The sequence below is a fragment of the Pseudophryne corroboree genome, chromosome 9 (assembly GCF_028390025.1).
Source record: "Pseudophryne corroboree isolate aPseCor3 chromosome 9, aPseCor3.hap2, whole genome shotgun sequence".
Classification (NCBI taxonomy): Eukaryota; Metazoa; Chordata; class Amphibia; order Anura; family Myobatrachidae; genus Pseudophryne; species Pseudophryne corroboree.
The window spans coordinates 173,256,521-173,277,222 of NC_086452.1; the positions used below are offsets into that span (position 1 = coordinate 173,256,521).

Below are 20,702 nucleotides of genomic sequence, written 5' to 3' on the forward strand. Positions count from 1 at the left end.
CAAGGCGAAAGATCCAGGATGCCTCCTTTTTAAGAAGCATTTAGCACGATCTCCACCCCTTCTTGGAGGATCCACCCTGTCAATTATCATACATCTCAATGTCGCCAGCGAATGTCTGGCCTCCATGAAATGCCGGGCCACCGGTTTGTCAGAGGTACCGTCTGTGAGTGCCGACCTAATAGACAGTCGGTGATTTGCCATTCTCTCGCGGAATGGACGTATAGTCTTGCCGACATATACTAATGAGCACGGACAGGTAAGAATATAAACCACGAAGTCTGACGTACAAGTCACCCTTTTACGAATAGGAATTTTTTGACCTGTATGTGGGTGATGAAAGGATGTACCCACCATCATCCCCCTGCATGTCGTACAGTTAATGCAGCGGTAACATCCTGGTTTATTAGTGTTTAACCAGGTATTCGTCGATGGAGCTTGTATCCTGTCAGGCAACATGAGTAGATCTTTCAAATTTTGTGCTCTTTTAAAACTCACTAGAGGTTTCTTGGGTAACTTCTTAGTCAGCGACGGATCAGACTTGACAATAGGCCACATCTTATGGATGGCATTACGTATGGTGGATCCAGCCCCATCAAAGGTGGTCGTGATCACAAATGGATTGTTATTTTTTACTACATTTTTATTTTTATTAATTTTTTTCTGCGGTCTGTCCTCTCCTGTTATAATAGTCTGTGGCTTTACTAACTCTTTATTTTACTTTACAGTTTGGCTGATATTTGATAATCTTATCTTGAATATGGATACCTTGATCGTTTCAAAAATTTCAAGTATCTGATGAACTGACTAATCAGAGTAATTGGCTTATCTAATCTACTGGATCCCTATGGACATTTATTTAATTTTATGTTTATATATTGGATTTAATTATAAATCTTGTTAATATGTTGAAGGTCTAAAGAATAATTGCACAGTCATATTCTTGATTATCAAAGCATATATGCATATATGGGGATATCACTTTAAGACTTTTTTATTAGACTCTACATGTGTTGTATGCCGTATTCACTCCCGTGACCTGGGACCGGATATGCGTGTCGCGGACCGGAAGTTGCTTTCTTTAGCTGTCTTCCGGGGCGCGTGACCGGATGTGCGGTTCACGGACCGGAAGTGACTCGGCCGGTGGAACGCACGCCGTTTGTTAATGATATTAGATGGATTACTAAGCCTAACTGGTCCGTTTTGATGATTACTTACTAGATATTTTGTATATACAGAGCCCATATGGTTGATTGTTTCTCTATTCTGTCTATTGAATTAGGATTATTTCTAATGTTGAACATGAGTGGGTGTATCCCACCTTATTGGTGGGAGGGAACTAATATGGGTATAAATATCCGGACACTGCACCATGTTTTTTATCTTGACAAAGGTCCTGGATAGGACCGAAACGTCGATTTAGCTGTGTGACTTCTTGTTCTGAAATAAAGGATTTACCTTTTAACAAGTCTGGTGAGTGCTCTCCCTTCATTTGGCTATTCTGGAACTATAACCTGATGGTTATCTTTCATCTGGATATGCACCCAAGCATGAATATGGACTATGTGAGTGTGGACCTCATGGATTTGATTCTTTTCTATATATATATATATATATATATATATATATATATATATAGACCCTGTTAAATAAATTTAGAACAGGTTTTAAAAGCACGGCAACAGGTTTCTTATCAGCCATATGTTACGCAGCACACACAAGATGATAGAATATGAGGGTGTGCAACCCCTGTGTCGGCAACAGTGTACTCAGTCGCCACTAGCAGTTTGACAAAAGTGACTTTACCCACAGGAGACACAAGGGCTTCAAGAACTGTTTTTTTAAGCACAACCAGATTCCTCCATGTTTACTTACAGATCAGGCCATCAAAGCAATTGGATTGGAAGGTCAAGCCCTACCCCCTGCAAGAAAGTAAGATATACTCACAATATTCCAGCAAGGATGTAACCTGAAATACAAGCTGCTATACAAGTCTACCTCTCACAGCAAAAGTAAGACAAAGAGGAACAACAACTCCCAGCATGGACATCATTATGTTGAACACCAGCATGAGTGGACTTGGACTAAAAAGATGACATGCCAGCAGCACAAGGAAAAATATACAAGTGAAAAAAGGACAAAGTATGAAGAATAAGGGATGGATCATAAGAAGAGGTGATTGGAAAAATTAAAAGTTGAGAAGCAATTTGAAGGTTGCATGAAAGTTTAAAGACTACATGAAGTCTGTTTTAAGAAAAACAAAGAAAGACATCTGACAGTGGTCAGTATTATATGGCAAGATTACAGTGGTAATCCATAAGAAGATTTAAAGCACCAGCAGCTCCAGTGTTGAAGCAAATAATAAGGAACAAGACAGAAGAAGTCCCAGAAGGCAAATGAATGATGCTTCCTCTGCCAATATGAAGTACAAGCTTCTTCAGGTGCCTCCCAGTGAACATAATGTCTCCAGAAGAATCAATGGAAGGTATAATTGCAGTCACCTTGCCCACTGGAGCAGGACGTGCATAATTGTGTTGTGTCTAATGCATACTGGAGCCAGCAGATGCAGAAGACAGCAGAGGGAGGTATCACAAGAAATTATGTCATCAGAAACTCCTAAAGGGACAGGAGATGCAAGAACTACAATCACTAATACTAGTCCAGTTCTTGACCTCAGAGTACATGTCCAGTGACTTTGCTGGAGCACAATGTACTGAAGCTTATCCAAGTGAGAATACAGTACACACCAGCAGAAGTTGAACTTTCCAGCAACTTATCAAAGGAAATAACAGAACCATTAAGAAGCAAGTTAGAAGTTCAGTATTGGCTCTTTTCCACAGTACCAGTTATGGAAGAAAGTAAGCAATACTACTAGGACCAGAGTACCCCAGGGAGGGGCTACATCACTAAGTGATTAATCCACAAGACACACAGCTAAATACAGGATGTGAATGAACTGCTGATTGCCACCACCACTAAAAGAAGTACCAAGAAGAGACGGTGTCCTTATTGAAATTTCTGGAAGGACTAGACTGCAGAGCCTCAGAAGGAGAAATTGCAGCTAGCCAAGCAATAGGTAATCTTCTTAGGACACTCAAGGTACCCGACATCTAACAAAAGTGAGAAGGAAAAAAAATTCATACTGCAAGCTAAGATGCCAACCAGTGTCAAGCAAGTCAGATGATCATTTCTGGGCTTAGTAGGATACTGCAGAGAATGGATACCTCTAGCATCAGTCTACATGCAAGCATTGTATGACAACACTGAAAGGGAGGAGGGTCCACATCCTACACACAGCAACAGATGGCTGAAGCAATTGAACAATTGGAAACAGCAGTTGCCTCATCTCAAGCCCTAGAACTACCTGACTCTTGAAGAAGGAGGCCATACATAGAAATCCTTGCGCAAAATTATGGACTGAGGTGAAGACCAGTGGCCGTCCACTCAAGCAAGCTTAACAGCAGTACTCAAGGAGCACCTAACGGCATCAGAGCAGTGGCAGCAGCAACCATCCTAGAAGAGGACAAGAGCACAGACACAGTCCTGAATCAGCAGTCCTAGAAGAGGACAATAGCACAGGCATAGTGCTGAATCATGAACTTATCATCCAGGTACCACGTGCAGGTACGGAGAAGATTCAACCCTTGTCCAGCATTAATCAATAAAGGTGTTGAATCTCAAGATTCAAAAGGAGGGAAAAACAGATTATCTGGAGGGAAAAACAGATTATCTACTGATGAATCTGAAAGCAAGAAGTTGATGATAAGGACCAGGAAGGTGGTCCAGAAGAGCAAGATACAGACAGATCATCATGGATGCAGGACCAGAGGGATGGTCCAGAAGAGGAAGAAAATAATTCTAGTAATCACAATTTTTCCTTCTCCTTGTGTGGCTTTACTGGAACAAGAACTACCTTATGCTCAGCATGAGCTATATATGGATGGATCAAGGTACCATGAGGATGGAATTCCTCATACAGGATATGTAGTAACCACTGCACATGAAGTTGTGGATTCAGTATCCTTACCATCCCAGTACAAGAGTGTGGGCCAGATATGGAAAAACAGAGGCTTCAAGAAGGCAAGTGGTGAAGACATACAACATGCTTCACTGATCAGACACCAGTTCAGAGCTCTGCAAGGGCCACAGGAAAGGTTGCAGTAATGAAGATCCAGGCACATGCAAGAAATGACACTCCTGAAACAAGAGGCAACAATTTGGCAAGATGCTGAAGCCAAGAGGGCAGCAAGATGCCCCCAGCAAGCCTGTAACCATTCCAGTGCCAGACTAGATGCCTGATTATGCTACGCTGATTGAACTTCAGAACCAAACAGGAGAGAGTGAGAAAGTAGCCTGTGGAAAGAGAAAGAAACCAAACAACCAGTGAAGGTAGCAGTCTACACCACACAGACAGAAGAAACAGAAAGAAGCAAAGCCTCAAATGCCTGGTCTACAGGATTTGAAGAAATTTCAGGAACAAGCAGGTCCTGAAGAAAAAGCAGCATGACAAAGAAGAACAGCCAGACAAGAAGAAGACACTGGCTTATGAAAATGAGAAGAGAAATTATACTTACCTAGAAGCTTATATCCACTTATGTGTTAAGTCAGCCATGGACTCACACACCTGGGAGAGGATCAAATGGAAAATTCAGTTAATAAAAGATGGATAGTTCCAGGATGTTATCCAGCCACAACCAAGTTTGTACAAGCCTACTAGATATGTATGCCTACTGGAAATGTCCAATCCAGGACAGAAGGTCAAATCAACCCTTGGAGCAATCCCCAAAAAGTTATTTTCCATTTCAAAGACTGCAAATTGACTTTATCTAACTGCCAAAGATGTATTGGTAGCCACAGACATTTTCAGTTATCTGCCAATGGCAAAAGCCACAGCAAAATCAATAGCTAGAAAATTAGTTTCAGAAGTTATTTGCAGATATGGAGTACCAGAAGTTATAGTAGCAGATAGCTGTATTTATTTCATTAAAGAAATAATGTAGTACATAAGGTATGATTTGGGAATACAACAGGCATTCCATGTTTCCCCCACAGGTTAGTGGGTGTGTCACAGAAACCACAAAGGGATGCTAAGGGGTTTATTTTTAGTACTGGTTAATAGTAGAACCATATTCAGTAAAACCATAGGTTATTCACCTTCTGAAATATTGTTTGATAGCATACCTAAGATAGGATGTTATTATCCATAAGAGTTACAGCATAAATATGGTAATTTGACTGCATATGTTAAAAAGTCTTACTGAAGAAACTGACACTTCTGTATTTTCTAGTTTGCCTTTCTCCCAGATTCAGGAGCAAATCTGAATCCCCACACGCTTTAACCAGGAGATCTGGTGTATCTGGAAAGACACGTGAAAAAGTCATATGAGCCCAGAGTTGATGGTCCATATCGAGTGTTTCTGACCACGCCCACTTCTGTGTCAATTAAGGAAAGAGAGACTTGGGTTCCACTGCAAATTTGCTCAAGTTAAGTTTGAACAATGAAATACACAAACATGCAAAGGATAATTGGGCCTAAACTAGACAGACCACTATGGGTCATTATATTGGGAACTTCAGTACTCGTTGTCATAATATACTCTATATCTCTCATAGGAGAGGGCAGGGAAACTGGTTCTGTACCAGTGTTTAGTATATAAGTATGTACTTCTTATATATGTGGTATATATATATATATATATAGTATATAAGAAGTGTGGTATCACACTAGATCTTGTGTTAAGCAAATTAAAGTAAAGATCATGAAATCTCTAGAAGTTCAAAGATACCAGTTAATTAAGAAATGCCCAGCTCACACGTCTGGAAAAGGAGGAGAATGGGCATCTGTCCCCACTACATATAAGCGTATAAGGGTTTTAATTTTTTTAAAGCAAATACATACTACTAAATAGAGTGTAATATTTTTTAGAATATGTATGAAGAGAAATCCAAGAATGTGTTGTATATTTATTACCAATGAAACAAATAGTGCGCAAGAAGTGGTTTAGAGAAATGCTCTGCTTAAACCCAGCTAATTGGTTTAGCGTGATCAAAGAGTAGATTGTTGAAATAGTGAAGTTTTTATAAAAAATTGTTGGCTTAGCAATTTGCATATATCTGTGTTTTAAGATGCTATTTTGTTTCCTTTCCTTTCAGCTTGAAAGAAATCTGTAAACTCAAAGATGTGAAACCTCCGAGTTTAAGAAACTTCAGAAGAGCTTGGCAAGAAGGAGCCATGAACAGGCTATCTTAATGGATATGAAGCGAACGGTTCTTTACCTTCCGTGGGATAGAGTGACAAGCAGGGTCCTACGGGAACATAGCCTTTAGTACCGTTATTGCTAGACTGTTTGCTTAGTCTCTTGTAGGTAGAGTTTGTGTGATGCCTTGTAGCTCAACTGTAATGTCATATTGTTATCAGCTGTAATGTCATTTTATTATGAAAAGGAGGGACTGATGAAGATAGATGTATTTAGCTTAAGCAGTGTCAGCCATTTTGTTAAGTAGCAGCCATGATGTAGAGAAGTATAAGTATGCTTTGCTGGTTAAATCATAATAACGCTGACATTTCACAGTTAGTATGTTCTGTGCGAAGCAAGGTTGTAGCTATAAGTCTTGAAAACATGTTATTAGACAGTCTCTTGTGTTTAGACTTCTTCTGAAGGACACGTAGGAGGGTGTCAGCCTGAGAGGAGTTATGAGAAGAGATGCATTATTGTTTTGAAAATGTGACGTGTATCAAGTGTTCATGCAAGTACTTTTTTTTTCTCTATATAATGTCATGCTGAATAAAGTGGAGGCAGTCTCATTTTGGTGGACATAACTGCGTGTGTTGTCTTCTTCTTGGGATTCCCAATCGATTGGTAAACAAAGGGTAATGAACAGACAATTGAAGGAAATTGATAGTAGGAGGCTTATCTCCGACAGACTCCTCTGTGGACAATAGTGTGGAGTAATAAGTGCCCTCTGGTTCACATTTCCACATAGTTTTTCGTTCCTGCTAACAGGGGATCTAATGTGAGGTGCTGCTGTTTGGTGCACATGAAAAAGGTTTTTGATTTGGGTGCGTGTATATATGTGTGTGTGTGTATATATATATATATATATATGTAGCTGACCAGCACTCCAGCAACCAATAATATCTATCTGGGTGCCCTCAATGAAGTAGAAACAGCAGTCAATGGGAGAGCGGCACTCACAGGGCTTCTTTATGCAGATCACTGTCTGGAACAAATCTGCATCCTAGTAGGACATTCCATGATGCAGTTATACAGAAGTCAACATCTCATTTTATTCTCTAAAATGTCGTCATCTCGAATTTCGGCAGGACACATGTCCTAACCAAATTTTAGCTAATAAAATGAAATGTTGACTTCTGTATAACTGCATCATGGAATGCAATGCCAAGATGCGGATTTGGGGCCTAATTCAGATCTGATCGCAAATTTGTTAGCAAATGGGCAAAACCATGGGGGTAATTCAGAGCTGATCGCAGCAACAAATTTGTTAGCAGTTGGGCAAAACCATGTGCACTGCAGGGGGGGGGGGGGGCGCAGATATAACATTTGCAGAGAGAGTTAGATTTGGTAGGTTATTTTGTTTCTGTGCAGGGGTACTGGCTGCTTTATTTTTACACTGCAATTTAGATTTCAGTTTGAACACACCCCACCCAAATCTAACTCTCACTGCACATATTATATCTGCGCCCACTGCAGTGCACATGGTTTTGCCCAACTGCTAACAAATTTGCTGCTGCGATCGACTCGGATTGACCCCCCCATGTGCACTGCAGGGGGGGGGGGGGGCAGATGTAACATGTGCAAAGAGAGTTAGATTTGCGTGGGTTATATTGTTTCTGTGCAGGGTAAATACAGCCTGCTTTATTTTTACACTGCAATTAAGATTTGAGTTTGAACACACCACACCCACATCTAACTCTCTCTGCACATGTTATATCTGCTCCCCCTCCCCCCCCCCCCCCTGCAGTGCACATGGTTTTACCCATTTGCTAACAAATTTGCTGCTGTGATAAGATCTGAATTAGGCCCTTGTTCCAGACAGGAAGACCTGTCAGTGCAGTTCTCCCATTGACTACTATATATACACTGCCGTGTCAGTCTATTCTTTGCTTGCTTGGAGTGCCGACTGCTTGCTTTTCTACATATTACACCGCAAGGTGTTAGTAAGGACCCAGCTACGTTGTTGTACTTAAGGGGAGAGTGCCGGTCAATTTTTCTGGACTATATATATATATATATATATATATATATATAGGAAGGCTGTGAGGACCGGCACTCCCCCTCCAAGACTTAGTGCTTAGGTGCCATCTCTGTACCACCGGACTCGTGCTGTTGAATCTGGAGATGAAAGGAATGGCAGGTCTCTTTGGGCGATCACTGGGTTGAAGAAGAGATTCCCTGGATAACTGCATCACTTCCTGCTTGTGTTTGGCGAGGAGTTGGCGGCCATACCCCCGCTCTACAAATTTCAAAATCATCTTGTAAAGCTCCATCTCCAACTTGTCACGATCACTGATCAGACGAGATACCCTGATCATTTGTGAACGCGGCAGACCATCCTTGAGGGCCTTAGGGTGGTGACTGTTGGCCCTCAACAGGGTATTCCTGTCTGTGGGCTTGGTGTATACCCCTGTATGCAATACTCCCCCTTTGAAGGAAATCTGCACATCCAAATAGTGTGTGGAACTTGTACTGGTCTGGTAAGTGTATTTGACACCAATCGGCCTGGAGTTGGTGGTGTGCATTAGCTGTTCAAACCTTTCCAAACCCCCTGTCCATAGGAGGAACAAGTCGTCTATGTACCGGGAAAAAAATAAAATATGTTGAGAGACAGACTCGTCCTGGAAGAACCACACGCGGCCGGGCGGGCGTGAACGGACGCACTCGGCGGGTTTTCTTCTCCTTTATAAGGTATGGATTTTATTATGTTTGTTATTGTTCACCTTGACAAAGGGGCGCTTGGACCCCGAAACGTCGGATCACTTTTTGTGAAATATAATTGACTTTCAGACAGACTTAGAGTGCCGCTTGCTTTTGTTTTCCATTTTATATATATATATATATATATATAAAACATACAGTATCTCCACTATGTGGAAAAGACAGCACTCTCCAAATTGGATTTTCAAAAAATATCAAAAAGTAAATATTTATTGTAAAGTCTATCTCACAGTTTTCCAGGAAATGTCCAACGTTTCGGTCCACACCGGGACCTTTCTCAAGGTGTACAGCAACAAAACATCCATACAGCAGTGCAGCATAGGTCAAAACAGGTAGGGAAACTGGAGCACTGAATGGGCCTCACAGGCCCCTGTTATATACCCAGATAATGGTGCCATTCCCACCTCCAAGGTAACTGGGGGCGTGGTGGAACGCAAGGCATCACTTCCGGTAACGCCAGAAGTGAGTTGCATTAACCAAACTATAACACAGTCTTATTACTATCTTTATAGTGGAGCAAGTGCTCATAAGTGGCCACAGTAGAGGAGGGAGCTACTCTCAGTAGCACCCTCGCGCCGGGGCTGGAAGACGCACCCGGTGGAACACATGCTGGAACGCAAGCATCACTTCCGGTATTAATCGGAAGTGAGTCGCGCCAGCGGTCGGACAGCGGGGTGTATCAGAATGGGCCATCACAAAGTGACTAGTATATGTAATGCACAAAGGGGTATTTAAGGAATAACAGGAAAATGGGCTGTCTCATAACATGAGTCACATAAGTAGAAGTCAAATACATTAAATATAACGTAATAAATTATAACATAATGAATTTAGGGTACATTTGTGCTTACCCATTGAATATTCGGTCTCTCAGTGGGGTATATAAAGAGGCCTGTGAGGTCACTCCAGGTAGATCTTACGTGTATTTGGTGCAAATAGCAAAAAGGTGCACATATTTAGCAATGATGTCAAGTAATCAAGCTAAACAAACAAATTGTGCATAGGGTACATTGAAAAAAGTATTAGTTAAACATAAGGTATCAAGGTTATTTCAAAAAAATAGACAATGGATTATTTTCATTCATGCCCCTAGGGGCAATAGTGTCCAGTCTGTGGATCCATGAACTTTCTCTCTTCTTGAGCAGCAGGGTACGGTCTCCCCCTCGAGGTGGTGGGGGTATCCAGTCTATGAGTTTTGATCTGAGGTCCGATACCTGGTGTCGTGATATCATAAAGTGTCAGGCTACTGGTAATGACGCTGTGCCAGTTGTGATTGCTTGATGGATGGAGGTTCTATGGTTGGCCATCCTATCTCTGAATCGCCTGGAGGTCATCCCAACATAGTAGAGTCCACACGGGCAGGTTAGGATATAGATGAGGTGGTCCATCAGACAGTGTAGTCTGTATTTAATTGCTATTGGTCGTCCAGAATGGGGATGTGGAAAAAATGGTCCTGTGAGCATACCTCTGCAGGTGGTGCAGCCTGTGCACTTGAAGCAACCTGGGCGTTGTTCATGAAGCCAAGTATGTGTCGTGGAGGGACTGTGTTCAATCAAAGGTCGCATCAATAGCTGTTTCAACTTCGGTGCTCTACGATAGGCCATCATCGGGGGAGTGCTTTTTTTCAGTTTAAGCTGGTCATCAGTTGCGAGGATCGGCCAATGTCTGCGGATGGACCTGGCGATCTTGTTTGATTGATTGCTGTATGTGGTAGTGAATACCATCCGATCTGCAGTTGCTGTGCCCTGTGCATTGGTGGTTGGTTCGCCAAACATCTTCCTGGCTTTTAGTAGACACCCGGATACTGTTTCCTTCTTGTAGCCTCGCTGCATAAATCGAGTGGTCATCTCGGATAGCTGCCTCTCCATAGTGTCATTTTCTGAATTATTCCGCATCACCCTGAGAAATTGTGACACTGGGAGGTTATTTTTTAAGGCCGGTGGATGTTGGCTACTAGAGAGTAGCAGAGTATTTCTGTCTGTGGGTTTTCTATATAGGCTAGTGGTAATACGGCCCCCAGTCAAGGTGACCGTTATGTCCAAAAAATTGATGCTGTGCGGATCACTCTGACAGGTGAATTTAACCGGGTTGTCAAGAGCATTCAAGGAGCTCACCATCTGGTTAAACGTATCTATACCTCCTTTCCATATTAAGAAAATGTCATCTATAAAACGTTTATAGAATAATATACCAGTCTCATAGTTGGACAGGATGTGCGATTGCTCGTATTCGGTCATGAAGATGTTAGCATAAGCCGGTGCCAGATTCAATCCCATAGCGATCCCCTCACGTTGTAGATAGTATTTTCCTCGGTACAAAAAATGATTCTGTTTGAGGACTAGACCAGCTAGGTCCAGGAGGAAACCCACTGGTGGTCCGGTGGGAGGTTTTTGTAATAGTGCTCTTTCCAGTGCTTGGAGGCCTTGTTCGTGAGGGATTATGGTGTATAGAGAACACACATCCATTGTCGCCAGTAGAGTATTGTCCAAATCTGGAGGTAGATTGGCCAATTTCTGCAGAAAATCCGAGGTGTCACGCACATAGCTGCTACTGAGTTGTACTATGGGTTGTAAGAAAGTGTCTAGATACATGGCCAATGGTTGTAAAAGCAAGTTTCTGGCCGAGATGATTGGTCTACCTGGCGGGTGTAGCAGGGTTTTGTGGATCTTAGGAATGGTGTAGATAATTGGGCACACTGGAGAGTCGACAGTCAGGAATTCATATGTGTGTTTATCAATATGTGATATTTGGAACCCAAGGTGTAATAGGTCATCCACCTTGGTTTTTATGTTGGGGATGGGATTGCTCTGGAGGCAGGTGTAGGTCACTTCATCGGACAACTGTCTCATTATTTCAGAGTTGTACTCCCCCCAATCTTGCACCACCACTGCACCACCCTTATCGGCTGGTCTAATTACAATACTGGTATCTTTCTTTAATGCAGTAAGGGCTTTACGCTCTGTGGTGGAAAGGTTGTCAAAGCGTCTTTTAGTAGTGGGTGTTCGTGCATCATGTTCAACAAGTCGGGTGAAAGTCTTGATGCTAGGGTTAGAGGAGGTCGGATCAAATGTGGATGGCCTACGGAGGTGTGTGCCATCCCTCTCCAGATCTGTAGGGAAGAATTCCCGTAGTCTGAGTTTGCAGCCAAACTTGTATATATCGACTGTAGTGTCAAACTGACTACAAGGAGTCGTGGGGACAAATGACAGACCTCTGGAGAGGAGTTTTAATGTGGCGTCATCCAGGGGCTTACTGGATAAGTTGAAGACTAGTTCAGGTTCTTGTCTCTGCATTTTCGCCATATATCTCCCCTTCCTTGGATGCGGCCTTCGTTGTTTGCGGTAGGTGGACGGCCGGTGGTGGTCGTGCGATCTAAAAAAGCTCCTTGAGGTGGGCGGCTATCTGAGAATTCTGTCTCTGAGGCTGATGCAGAAGAGGCTGTTTCATAGGAGTTAGGTTGCCTACGCCCTGGTCTGCGTGTTCTATAGGGTCTTTGAGGTCTAGTGGATCTGAAGTCACCGATCAGCCACCTGTACACCGTATGATTCTGGTAATCAGAGGTGACAGTGGAGAGTTTACTGCGTTTGAAAGCAGTAATCTCATTTTTATATATATCAACCTGGGTCTGGAGTTTGTCGATCAGTTTATTGGTCCTGTCGTTCCTAATGGTGGCCAAATGTGTCTCGTTAAAGTTTTTGATCTGAACCTTAACTTTCTTCAACTCGGTGCCGACCTCCTCTATAACCAATAGCATCAAGTCCAGGGAGCACTTATTCAGAACACCACACCACCGACTGCAGAAAGTGGGGTTGTTTCTGCCTATTGTCGGTATGTTATTGACCCTGAAGCCTCTGGGTATCTGTTTCTTCCTGTGATATTCGGACAGGAACTGTCCGTGTAGGGTAAGGTCTATTTCCCTTCTCCTAAGTCTGAGTAGTTGATGGTATAAATCAGTCGGAGTCTCAGCCGGGAGTGTGTCAAAATCTAGTTGGTCAAATAACACTTTTTCTGCTTCATCGTCCGTGAGGGAAATCACACCATGCTCAGCTTGTGCGAGTAGATTGTCATCAAGAAAACCCGCCTGGCCCTGTGCCATGCCAGTGGAGTATTGCAACTTAGGAGGACCTGTAATGGATAATTTGACTTACCGTACCTGGTATTCCACGAGGTCTCCCTATCGTGTACTGACCAGGCCCAGCACTGATTGGCTTCCAAGTTCGGATGGTATCGGGCTTGACCAGTGTGGTATGACAGTAAATACAACCAAACAGATATGAGGAGCGTACCTTTAGACAAATGTACCCTTGCACATTGTGACACGTATGTAACCCAAAGTGATGAATCCAGTGCTATACAGTGCCTACTCGTAAATAAATAGTACAATACAGGGTGGGTGCAGGAAAAGAAACAATACGTTAAACGGATTGGATCTATATATAGTGGGGGGTCCCTGCACTCTCACTTGATACAGATAATTAATGGGGTGCCAGTCAGAGTCCAATCTCGTAAAAGATGGGGCCCATAGTACAACATACAGTATCTCCACTATGTGGAAAAGACAGCACTCTCCAAATTGGATTTTCAAAAAAAATCAAAAAGTAAATATTTATTGTAAAGTCTATCTCACAGTTTTCCAGGAAATGTCCAACGTTTCGGTCCACACCGGGACCTTTCTCAAGGTCTACAGCAACAAAAAATCCATACAGCAGTGCAGCATAGGTCAAAACAGGTAGGGAAACTGGAGCACCGAATGGGCCTCACAGGCCCCTGTTATATACCCAGATAATGGCGCCATTCCCACCTCCAAGGTAACTGGGGGCGTGGTGGAACGCATGGTGGAACGCAAGGCATCACTTCCGGTAACGCCGGAAGTGAGTCGCATTAACCAAACTATAACACAGTCTTATTACTATCTTTATAGTGGAGCAAGTGCTCATTAGTGGCCACAGTAGAGGAGGGAGCTACTCTCAGTAGCACCCTCACGCCGGGGCTGGAAGACGCACCCGGTGGAACGCATGCTGGAACGCAAGCGTCACTTCCGGTATTAACCGGAAGTGAGTCGCGCCAGCGGTCGGACAGCGGGGTGCATCAGACCTCCCCCCACCTCGAGGGGGAGACCGTACCCTGCTGCTCAAGAAGAGAGAAAGTTCATGGATCCACAGACTGGACACTATTGCCTCTAGGGGCATGAATGAAAATAATCCATTGTCTATTTTTTTGAAATAACCTTGATACCTTATGTTTAACTAATACTTTTTTCAATGTACCCTATGCACAATTTGTTTGTTTAGCTTGATTACTTGACATCATTGCTAAATATGTGCACCTTTTTGCTATTTGCACCAAACACACGTAAGATCTACCTGGAGTGACCTCACAGGCCTCTTTATATACCCCACTGAGAGACCGAATATTCAATGGGTAAGCACAAATGTACCCTAAATTCATTATGTTATAATTTATTACGTTATATTTAATGTATTTGACTTCTACTTATGTGACTCATGTTATGAGACAGCCCTTTTTCCTGTTATTCCTTAAATACCCCTTTGTGCATTACATATACTATTCACTTTGTGATGGCCCATTCTGATACACCCCGCTGTCCGTCCGCTGGCGCAACTCACTTCCGGTTAATACCGGAAGTGACGCTTGCGTTCCAGCATGCGTTCCACCGGGTGCGTCTTCCAGCCCCGGCGCGAGGGTGCTACTGAGAGTAGCTCCCTCCTCTACTGTGGCCACTTATGAGCACTTGCTCCACTATAAAGATAGTAATAAGACTGTTATAGTTTGGTTAATGCGACTCACTTCCGGTGTTACCGGAAGTGATGCCTTGCGTTCCACCACGCCCCCAGTTACCTTGGAGGCGGGAATGGCGCCATTATCTGGGTATATAACAGGGGCCTGTGAGGTCCATTCGGTGTTCCAGTTTCCCTACCTGTTTTGACCTATGCTGCACTGCTGTATGGATGTTTTGTTGCTGTACACCTTGAGAAAGGTCCCGGTGTGGACCGAAACGTTGGACATTTTGGACATTTCCTGGAAAACTGTGAGATAGACTTTACAATAAATATTTACTTTTTGATTTTTTTTTGAAAATCCAATTTGGAGAGTGCTGTCTTTTCCACATAGTGGAGATACTGTATGTTGTACTATGGGCCCCATCTTTTACGAGATTGGACTCTGACTGGCACCCCATTAATTATCTGTATCAAGTGAGAGTGCAGGGACCCCCCACTATATATATATATATATATATATATATATATATATATAGTGCACCCGGCTATATATATACATATATATATATATATATATATATATATATATATATATATATATATATATAGTGCACCCCAGCGCTTCACTTTTTCCCCATTTTGTTATTTTACATCTTTATTCCAAAATGGAATAAATTATTTTTTTCCCCTCAAAATTCTACACACATTACCCAATAATGACAAAATGAAAAAAGTTTTTTGAGATTTTTGCTAAATTATTACAAATAAAAAACTAAGAAATCACATGCACATAAGTATTCACAGCATTTACTCAATACTTTGATGATGCACCTTTGGCAGCAATTACAGCCTCAAGTCTTTTTGAATATGATGCCACAAGCTTGGCACACCTATCTTTGGGCAGTTTCGCCCATTCCTCTTTGCTGCACCTCTCAAGCTCCATCAGGTTGGATGGGAAGCGTCGGTGCACAATCATTTACAGATCTCTCCAGAGATGTTCAATTGGATTAAAGTCTGGGCTCTGGCTGGGCCACTCAAGGACATTCACAGAGTTGTCCTGAAGCCACTCCTTTGATATATTGGCTGTGTGCTTAGGGTCGTTGTCCTGCTGAAAGATGAACCGTCGCCCTAGTCTGAGGTCAAGAGCGCTTTGGAGCAGATTTTCATCCAGGATGTCTCTGTACATTGCTGCATTCATCTTTCCCTCTATCCTGACTAGTCTCCCAGTTCCTGCCGCTGAAAAAACAACCCCATAGCATGATGCTGCCACCACCATGCTTCACTGTAGGGATGGTATTGGCCTGGTGATGAGTGGTGCCTGTTTTCCTCCAAACATGACGCCTGGCATGACACCCCAAAGAATTCAGTCCATCAGGTGCATTTTGGCAAACTCCAAGTGGGCTGCCATGTGCTTTTTACTAAGGAGTGGCTTCCATCTGGCCACTCTACCATACAGGCCTGATTGGTGGATTGCTGTAGAGATGGTTGTCCTTCTAGAAGGTTCTTTTCTCTCCACAGAGGAATGCTGTAGCTCTGACAGAGTGACCATTGGGTTCTTGGTCACCTCCCTGACTAGGGCCCTTCTCCCCCAATCGCTCAGTTTAGACGACTGGCCAGCTCTAGGAAGAGTCCTGGTAGTACTGAACTTCTTCCAGTTACGGATGATGGAGGCCACAGTGCTCATTGGGACCTTCAAAGCAGCAGATATTTTTCTGTATCCATCCCCAGATTTGTGTCTCGAGACAATCCCGTCTCAGAGGTTTACAGACAATTCCTTTGACTTCATGCTTGGTTAGTGCTCAGACATGCACTGTCAAGTGAGTGACCTTATATAGACAGGTGTGTTCCTTTCCAAATCATGTCTAATCATCTGAATTTACCACAGGTGGACTCCAATTAAGCTGTTGGAACACCTCAAGGATGATCAGTGGAAACAGGATGCACCTGAGCTCAATTTTGAGCTTCATGGCAACGGCTGTTAATACTAAACATACATGTGATTTAATAGTTTTTTTATTTTTAATAAATTTGCAAAAATATCAAAACTTTTTTTCAGGTTGTCATTATGGGGTATTGAGCCTAATTCAGAGTTGATCGCAGCAGCAAATTTGTTTGCAGTTGGGCAAAACCATGGCCCTCATTCCGAGTTGTTCGCTCGTTCTTTTTCATCGCATCGCAGAGATTTTCCGCAAACTGCGCATGCGCAATGTTCGCACTGCGACTGCGCCAAGTAAATTTGCTAAGAAGTTTGGTATTTTACTCACGGCATTACAAGGTTTTTTTCTTCGTTCTGGTGATCGTTGTGTGATTGACAGGAAGTGGGTGTTTCTGGCCGGAAACTGGCCGTTTTATGGGAGTGTGTGAAAAAACGCTGCCGTTTCTGGGAAAAACGCGGGAGTGGCTGGAGAAACGGCGGAGTGTCTGGGCGATCGCTGGGTGTGTTTGTGACGTCAAACCAGGAACGAAACTGACTGAACTGATCGCAGTGGCAGAGTAAGTGTCGAGCTACTCAGAAACTGCTTAGAAATTTCTATTCGCAATTTTGAGAATCTTTCGTTCGCAATTTTGCTAAGCTAAGATTCACTCCCAGTAGGCGGCGGCTTAGCATGTGCAATGCTGCTAAAAGCAGCTTGCGAGCGAACAACTCGGAATGAGGGCCCATGTGCACTGCAGGGTGGGCAGATATAACATGTACAGAGAGAGTTAGACTTATTCCTTCACATATGTCATTTTATCAGGGACGTGCAGTCAGGGGAGGCAGTGCCTTCCCTGTGATAAGAAGATACTTATGACACATATTCTGTGTCATAAGTGTCTTCTTTATTGAATCCTAATCATTTTATTGCTTTAAAGTACTTTGGGAGGCACTGATAGCAGTACTTCCCGTGGATAATGGGAACGGGGACAGTGCGGGGGGCGGAGCCTAGCACTGGGCTGTAAAAGCCCATGAAAAAAACATAGGGAAAGCGGCACTGTTCCAAGTGCCTCGCTGACAGGGACACCACCCCCATGTCAGCGAGGCACCTGTGATTGGACAGCGGATCCAGGGATGGATCCGCTTGTCCAATCACCCACATGTGGCGCTGGAGGCGGCGGGTCCCGGCGTTAATGATAGCCAGGAGTAGCGGTGGGCCTTCAGCGTGTGCGGCTCCCCCCCCCCCCCCCCCCCCCCCCCGTCCTCCTGCTCCGGCTCCCGCTCACCTTACTACCAGCAGCGGCGGTCCTGCGGGGCGTGCAGCTCTCCCCCCGTCCTCCCGGCTCCCGATCACCTGACAGGCAGCAGCGGTGGCCGTACAGTACGTGCGGCTGTCCTCCTCCGCCGGCTCCAGCAGCAGCAGGTTAGTTCGTCTCTCTCTCTCTCCCCCTCTCTCTCTCTCTCCTCCTCCTGTGGATCATATGTCAGTATAATGTTCATTTTTACAGGTGCCTCTACCCCTTTGGATTCTACTGGACAAGTGGACGTGATCGGCGTGGGATGTAGGTAAGTAATCTCTCTCATTTTTACAGGTACCCCTATTGGATTCTACTGGACAAGTGGATGTGACCGGCGTGGGATGTAGGCAAGTATGTGTGAGTGTGTAAGTATGTTTTAATAAAAAAATGTATTTGGGAAATTTTTTTATTGTAGAACTACAGGTACCAGTGAGCCCGTTATTTCCCCGCCTGCTGGTACTTGAGGTTCTCCAAGTACCAGCAAGCGGGGGAGACTTGCTGGGCCTTGTAGTTCCACAACAAAATACAATATTCTTTTTTTACACACATGGCTATCAGCCCGGCACCCACCACCCAGGGGTGCTGGGGACAGCCTCGGGCTTCACCCCTGGCCCTTGGGTGCCTGGAGGGGGGGACCCCTTGATTTAAGTGGTCCCCACTCCTCCAGGGTATCCCGGACAGAGGTGACTAGTTGGGGGAGTAATGCCACGGCCGCAGGGACCTACAAAAAAGTGTCCCCCGGCTGTGGCATTATCTCTCTGACTAGTGGAGCCCAGTGCTGGTTTTAAAAATACGGGGGACCCCTACATCTTTTGTCCCCCGTATTTTTGGAACCAGGACCGGTCTAAGAGCCCGGTGCTGGTTGTCTAAATACGGGGAACCCCTGTCCATTTTTCCCCCCAGTATTTAAACAACCAGGACTGGCTCAAAGAGCCCGAGGCTGGTTATACTTAGGAGGGGGGACCTCACGCATTTTTTTTATTTTTTTTTAACCCATTCAGACCCTTCTCCATTAAGTTAATGGAAGCCCTGGACAACAGAATTGCATTCATGTCCTCCTCCCACTCCCTTCCCAGTCCCAAACACTAATTTTATTTTATTTTTCTATAAAAATGTACAATATATCACAAGTATGATGAGCAGGCAGGCAGCGGGCATTGGCGGCATCGGACTGAGATAGAAATTAGTGGCGGAAGGCTGGGTCAGTTGATTGTGGGCGAGTTTCTATTTTCTAAGCCATTGTCAGTGGCAGCGGGTACCGCCTCAGAGGCAGTAGCGGGCATTGGCTAGGGGTCATCGGCAGGATTCGGCGGACATTATGGCTGTAGTGCCTCACTAGCCACTGACCTCACCGCACGCCACTGCATTTTATATGGTTGTTCTGGCACACAGGGACTTCTATGCACACACCGTAGCCCCTTTCAAGGATTTTGTGCAGTTTCTACGTCATGGCTCTCTGAGATTTAAACTAATAGTATTCATTTCTTCAGGGACTCCTTTTACGAACTGCAAGTTTATTCCCGTAATTGATATACAAGGATCGGGTCCCCTTCATTGTGTAAAGAGAGGTGTACTAGTAGTTTATAGTAAGGTGATGGGTTCTGGTATGCTGAGTGGGCACGACTGTCACTGATTTATTTTATCTCACAGCATAGACCTTTTCACGGAGCAGTGTCCGGGTTGCCTAGGCAACCGAGAGGCGCAGCCGGGGTGAGGTCATCACAGAGGGACCGGAAGTACAGCGGGAAGTCGCGTCTCCGGCCACGTACAGAACACTGGCGGGCTTCTACTAGATATAAGGTATGTGTTTGTTTTTGTTCACTGTTACACACCTTGACAAAGGGGCAGGTGAGCCCCGAAACGTCGGCTTTTTTGTGCACCTTAAATATATTTATATGACTTAAAAAATCCCTGAGTGCCGCTGTCTTCTATTGGGATTCTACAAATTTTTACCAGAGGGCACCGGGGTAAGCCAAAGCAGTTGGAATGAGTGCCGGCCCATACACAATCTATATCTATCTATCTATCTATCTATCTATCTATCTATATATATATATATATATATATATTGCATATGGAACTCGGCACTCTGTACCTTAGAAATCAACTCGCACGGTGTCCTCTTAAACATCTCTGCAACTGTAAAATAGGCAAACAATCATAAGCGGCACTCACGGGACTCCTCAAATGAACGGGTCCAACACCCCGATATTCAGCAATGTTTCGGGTTTATTTCTGACGAATGGATAACAATACTGATGACAATACACAGCTATTGATAAGTTGAAGTTAACCTTCCGCCTCTGTGCCTTTTATTGAAAGCATGCTTTTAGTGCCGCCTCTGCAATACCACCATCTACCACCTTGTAAGGGCATCGGCAGCAGCTAAAGTGATTTGTGTGGAGTGCCAGACCCCCGGACACATGTATACGTGTGTGTGTATGTGTGTGTGTGCCCAATGTCCTATGCTTGGTAGCTTTGTGGCGTAAAAAATTGTGTAGGACACAAGAAGCGGTTACCACCCAGTCAATTTTTCCCACCTGCAGGATGATTGCTATATGGAAAATGCGGAAGCAATTGGAGAGTATTGCAAAGGCATTTTCCACAATACGGCTTGCCCTGGATAGCCTGCAGTTGTAGATCCACTTCACCTTAGTCGGGTACCTTTGCAGAAATGGCTTCATAATGTTCTCATGTAGTGCGAAGGCCTCATCCGCCATGAACACAAAATTGAGGCCATGCTTGGTTGCCGCCCTAGTAGGCAACTTTAGGGTCTTTGCAGTGAGATTCTTGT

The 20,702-nt window shown here is 44.0% G+C and overlaps 1 pseudogene; it reads right to left on the reverse strand.

Annotated features, from left to right (window-relative positions):
- Positions 1-13,095: 13,095 nt before the first annotated feature.
- Positions 13,096-13,213, reverse strand: LOC134964961 (5S ribosomal RNA; annotated as a pseudogene).
- Positions 13,214-20,702: the final 7,489 nt, after the last annotated feature.